Here is a 6444-nt window from a genome sequence, read left to right as displayed (position 1 = left end):
TGCAGCCTCGGGAAACATGTATTTAGAATGAGCAAAAATAAAAAGGTTTAGAAGCAAAATTGCATTGAAGAGATGGAAGAGCTGCATTTCAAGCAATTCCCGACGCAGTGCTTTGCGTGATGCTTAATGCATAAAGGAATGGAAGGGGAAATAGAAGCAAGCCATTTATTAGAGTGATCGAAGTGTAGAATTTCATGTTCACTGCCATTATTATAGCATTGCGCAATGCATAACAAATGAAATTGGATTCTTGTCACTTTTTAAACTCTTTCCAAACGTTCATACCCTTTGCTAATAGCTACAAAGTGAGCTGGGCCAATAAAGGGTTACAGATGAAGTGCTTTCCAGGTCAGAGGCCTGAGGGGCACAGAACAGTTCTTTAAAATGTAAATCCGTTTCCCGACTTAAGGGCTTCTGTTCTTCCCTTGTTTCCCAGTAAAATAGAGGAAGCACTGGGCACCTGCCTACTGCTCTTTTATAATCGTTCGCTAAAGTCGCACCCCAAGGACAAGTATTTTAGAATCTTCTAAGCTGAAAGCATCACTGCATCTGAATATATACGAGAAAAAGGTTGGGGGGAGGAATGGATGGATACGGATTAGTAGTGCTGGGGCGTCCTTGAAATCCAGACAATAGGCCAGCTGAGTTTCCCTTGCCCTTTAAGACAGGGGAAAACGTGTCAGTTAAGCTGGTGAAAACCTCATAACCACATGGTGAAAATAGGCTTAGGATGATGGAAGTAAGAAAGCAACCAATGAAAATCCAAATAAAAACTTTACATCACTAAAATGAATAAAGAGGAACCAAAGAGCATGCCAATTATATTTTTATTTTCATGCTTTTATTGGTAATAATGGGCACTATGCAATCAAATTCCCTTTACTATCCCTTTCTCCCTAGAAGCATTCTAGGATTTACCTCCTCAGCAATTTCAAGTAGATGCAAATTAATTTGTCTCACTTTGTCACAGAATCTGTACCTACTGAGAGGCAATTTTGCTATGTTTGCTATTTCACACAAATGTTCAGATTTTATTTGATTTCTATTGTCTCTGAGGTTGTCATGTTATAGGGCAGCCCCAATATTGAGCGGGTTGAGTCCACAAAGCCTGTATGGAATTAGCTTTAGGACATTCCTTTCCCCCTAACAATTATGTTATAGGGCAGCCCCGATACAACCGGGTGCCTGACTGTCTCACCCGCGCGCTTAAAAGGACTTATCAGTGCTCTACTGCAGGCACACACGAAAGGTTAATAAAAAGTTTCTTTACAAAGGAAGGGGAAATGAGGAAATGTACAACTCAGGGAGAAAAGTGGGAGACAAAGTTTTAAATGCGTCCTACCCGATTCGCCGGATCTGGAATCCCAAATGGCGCTCTGAGAGCTGGCCGCGAGCCAGGAGCCCAGCGAGAGAGCGAGCCCCCCAAGGCCCACGTGTTTGGTTTTTATACCCAACCTGGCTGCTTAACTCCACCCTCAGTTTCCAGCCACCCTCCCTTTGGTGGTGATGGGATTTGTCTTTTCTAATGTCTTGATGACTTTGGTCTGGAGTGGGGGTGAGATCCACAAAGCCTGTATGGGATTAGCTCAGAACATCCTTTCCCCCTAACAATTACATAGCATTAACTCCCACTTCTGAAGACACAATACCTTGGGTGCTTACAATGAAATAAAGTTTGGGCAACTTTTATTTAAACTATCCAGCACTTTTATTTTATTTTATTTTTTTAAGATTTATTTATTTATTTATACAAGCACTGGGCACAGTCAGAAGTGCGGGAGGGTGAGAGAATTCACGGAGCCAAAGCGGGGAGCAGAGCAGGCAGAAGGACCGAAGTACACTGCTGAGGGGAGCAGCGGGCGGCAGGAGAGGTCTGTGCGCCATGTGGGACCCTACGCCAGTGGCCGGGGAGCAGCCGGGGATCAAACCTGCACTGCAGAGGCTGCGGGCAGGTTCGCAACCCAGCGCTCAACCGCTGCGCCACCGGGGAGGCCCTTAGCACTTTTATTTTAAAAAAATAAAAAGTTCTATTGAAAACTAAGATAAAAAGGATTTCTTCCAGGGTTCTTAAGACAACAAACATAAATAAAAAATACATTATCCAGCATAACTAAAAGGAACACTATCAGTTTTCAAGCTTCCACAGACTTATTTTACACTGGAACTAAAATTCTTGCAGTTCTCCAAATAATACACAGAAATTTTTAAAAATCAGTATATTAGAATTCTTCATAAAAGAAACTAGAGATTGGCGGGCCGCCCCTGGAGGCACAGGCAGTTGAGTGCCGCGCTGTGAAGCTGTCGGCAGCCTCTGTATTGCCGGTTAGATCACTGCTGGCGAGGGTCCCACATGGCGTGCAGACCTCTCCTGTCTCACCCACCCGCTGCTCCCCTCAGCAGTGTATTTCAGTCAGTCTGCCTGTTCTGTTATCCACTCTGTCTCTGGTAAATCCTCTCACCTTCCTGCACGCCTGGCCTATACCCCGGGCCTTGTATAAATAAATAAATAAATCTTAAAAAAAAAAAAAAAAGAAAAAGAAAGAAACTAGAGATTGGAGCAGAATATGCAAAGTGTTAAAAAAAATTTGAAAAATCTGATGTAGAGCAACCCCGATACAAAACGGGGTGCCTGACTGTGGGTCCGCACCCGCGCGCTTAAAAGGATTTATTAATGCTCTACTGTAGGCACACGTGAAAGGTTAATAAAAGGTTTATTTACAAGGGAAGGGGAAATGAGGAAATGTACAGCTCTGGGAGAAAAGTGGGAGACAAAGTTTTAAATGAGTCCTACCCGATCCACCAATCAGGAATCCCAAAATGGCGCCCTCAGAGTTGGCCGCCAGCCAGGAGCGGTGAAGCCAGGAGGCGAGCGATCGCAAGCCAGAGAGCGAGCAAGGCCCACGTGTTTGGTTTTTATATCCAACCTGGCTGCCCAACTCCACCCTTAGGTCCCAGCCACCCTCCCCTTGGTGGTGATGGGATTTGTCTTTCCCAATGTCCTGATGGCTTTAGTCTGGAGTGGGGGTGGAGTCCACAAAGCCTGTATGAGATTATCTCAGGACATCCTTTCCCCCTAACAAATCGAATAAATGAATAAATGTCCTTATGATCTAGCACAAAGCCTGGAGTCGATGGATTGGAGTTTTCATCTGTCCTGAGCCTGCGTTCTATCAGCTCTAAAATGGAAATAAAAATACCTGCCTCACAGATTTTTCTGTGGGTTTAAATGAGATCAGGAGGGATAAACTCCAAAAACACACAGTAAGCTAGTACATAGTAACTGAGCTGGCCACCCTTGGTTAGCATTGGTTGGGCCAGTCTGACTGGGATGAAGCAGAGTCCAGCAGGAAAATAACACTGAGGATATCTGCAGACCAGTATAGAATTTAGTAAAATGAAAAAATATATGTGAGGCTTGTGCTTGCTTGCCTGACGACTCAGAAGTGAGAATGAGCCTGTGATGTGTGTTAGGAATCTTTCTCTGTAGAAATACCTGACAGCTATTTCGGGGGAATTACTGGTGAAAGAGAGAGTACGGGAGTCACCAGTTGCAAATTTTTCCTTCCCACTTTCTCTCTCTTTTTTTTAACTTGTAGATGAAAATAAGAGTCCTGCTGTTCGGCGGGGGAGGTGTGGACGGGAAAAACAAACCAGAGAAACCACTGATGCAGTGAACAGAACCCCAGTCTAGGAGTCAGCAAATGGTCCCAGAGCAGCTGCAAATTGTGCTACAGAACCATGGGATTAATGGCTCTGTGCCTCAGTTTCCCCAACAGCCATATGGAAATAGCAACTTTTTTTTTTTTTTTTTAAGTGGAAAATTTTTCTTTATATTTTTCTGTTTTAATAGAATACAGCAATATCTTACTTAACATGCATTTTTCCACCTAACAGTATCCATTTAGTTAATATAAAATTTATTTAGGCAGAAACATCAAAATAAAGATATGACCAATATGCTTCTGGAATACAATTAAGATATCTCTTCACATTAAACTGTAGGGACCATCTTTTTTTTTTTCCCAGATGCCTAGCACAGTGCCTGACAGACATGAGTAGATGCTCAATAGATGTTTAATAAAAAGCTAAGTACAATCTGTTTTGCACATACATTCATAATCCAGACAAGTTTGCAATGGTACATAAGTTGGACATAGGCTTTCTGGCTGACTTCATGGGGTCCCACTGAAGACTAGCAGTAAATCTTCATATCCATAGAAAACTGGAAAGCTGATAATTGTCTAATTCTATCATCGATTATTATGACAACCAGTAGGGCCTACTGTGCACCAGACACTTCTTTCCTGCCCCCCACTTTTGAGTGCCTTCCCTGGAGCTGTGGAGGATGACACAAAGGGTAATAAAGGGGGGGAGTGGAGGAGGAGGAGGCGAAGGAGAAGGAGCTGAGCTGGGGAAGTGGCTGCTCCTGGGTGTAGTGAGATGTCTCCAGCCAGGGCCAAACAGCAGCAGCAGTAGCAGCAGCAGCAGCAGCAGCAGTAACAGCAGCAGCAGCAGCAGCAGCAAAGGGTCTGTGTTGCTAAGAGGCTTTTGGTCTCTTTCTCTCCTCCTCTCACGGCCAAAGAGGAGGAGGGTGGAGGGGGCTCGGGAGGGAGGCTAGTGGTGGGGTGAGGGAGTAGGAGTCGTGGATGGGGGTTTTCGAAGAAGAAGAAACTCCTTCTCCTTCTCTCTCAGGCTCAATCCCCCTCTCAGGCTCAGGGCTGGAGGGTGGGGGAAGGAACTCTGCCGCCTTTCCCCCCACCCCCCTCAATTCAAGGTTGAAGTGGGGTAAAATTAGTGTCCTGTCTCTTTAAAAATAGAAATAAAAGGTGCCCCCCCTCTGCCACTGCCTCTCTCTTCATCATCAGCTGCTGCTGCTGCTGGGGTCTCTCTGCTTGGGGGGGAGGGGGGGTTCGGGTAGAAGAGCTGGAAATAGCAACTTTTATTTCCTGTAACAGTGAAATGAAAAGTAGAGAAGATCCTTAATTAGGGCCTCCCGGGTGGCGCAGTGGTTGAGCGCTGGGTTGCGAAGCTGCCCTCAGCCTCTGCAGCGCCGGTTCGATCCCCGGGTGCCTCCCCGCTGCTCCCCGGCCACCAGAGGAGGGTCCCACATGGCGCGCAGACCTCTCCTGCCTCTCCTGCCACGCCCGCTGCCCCCCTCAGCAGTGTGCTTCGGTCCTTCTGCCTGCTCTGCTCCCCGCTCTGGCTCTGGTGAATTCTCTCACCCTCCCGTGCTTCTGACTGTACCCAGTGCATGTATAAACAAAACAAACAAACAAATAATAAATAAATAAAACATGCCTCTATAAAAAAAAAGAAAGAAAAGATCCTTAATTACATAGTTATGCAAATTTAAGTTGCTGTTATTTCAGAGCCTAAGCTAAGTAAGTAAATGTGGCAGTGAAGGGGAAAAGCCTGGAAATTAAAAAGTTCTAAGAAAAGGAACTTGTCTTCAAATCCCTTTGAATACTCAGATTTACACACACACACACACACCCCAGCCCATCCCCCTAAAAAGAAAAGACTCAGTCATTGATAATGGCTGCGTAGTGGTGTTGTGAGTCTGGGCAGCGATGTGAAACAAATTTATACCAAATGCACAGATCTGAAAAGATAGGTAAGGCTTTGCAGTTCTCTAAATCTTATTCCAAATGATGTGCTTATTTAGATTCTAGTTAACCTTGGTACTTACCGGTTTTTAAATAATCTATTTTTTAGTGTAATAGTATAATTGCATATAAACATAGTTTCTTCTCTGACTCAGGCATGTGTACGACAGGGAAACTGCTGGCCCCATAAGACCAAATTCAGAGCATGCATTTCTTACCTTCTAACAGACCAGGAACCCAGAAGGAATACAGCGGTGGGAAGGCATGGAAATCCAAATGTACAAGAGGATGCAAGTTGGGGGTAAGGAAATTTTTTGGTTTTCGACAAAGGTATTTGGTAGTTTCCCCCTTGCATTTCAAAATGTTCATCTACTTATGTTACGTATATGTTATCCCAATTTTTAAAAACACGTTAATCAATAATAGAGGATCCCAAACCATTTGCTCTTATCAAGGGCATGAATGGTAAATGGGGTCTCTTGGGTCAATATTTCTCAAACATTTTTATTCATTTTTATTTTTTCATCAAATTTTATTGATTTGCCAATTCATTTACAGAAGTATGTAGTTTGGGGAGTGCAGCCTCACACCACAGCATGTGCATGTGCTGCACTCACCTTCCACTAACGCTCCAGTGCCAATACGCCATCACTTTACCTCCTCTTTCTCCCCCTGCCCAGTCTCAAACTTTTCTCACTGCACTCCACAGTAAAACATCTATCTTATGCTTCACAACTCAGTATATATTATACAACGGTAAGCCTGTGTGTACATTTACATGAAACTAAAACAGAAGTTTCATGAAATAATATCCTTACAGTGGGCCAAACACTCTGGA

Source organism: Talpa occidentalis, unplaced genomic scaffold, assembly GCF_014898055.3.
Source record: "Talpa occidentalis isolate TD23 unplaced genomic scaffold, MPIMG_talOcc4v2.1 talOcc4.4, whole genome shotgun sequence".
Taxonomy (NCBI): Eukaryota; Metazoa; Chordata; class Mammalia; order Eulipotyphla; family Talpidae; genus Talpa; species Talpa occidentalis.
Note: the sequence above shows the minus strand (reverse complement) of the source record.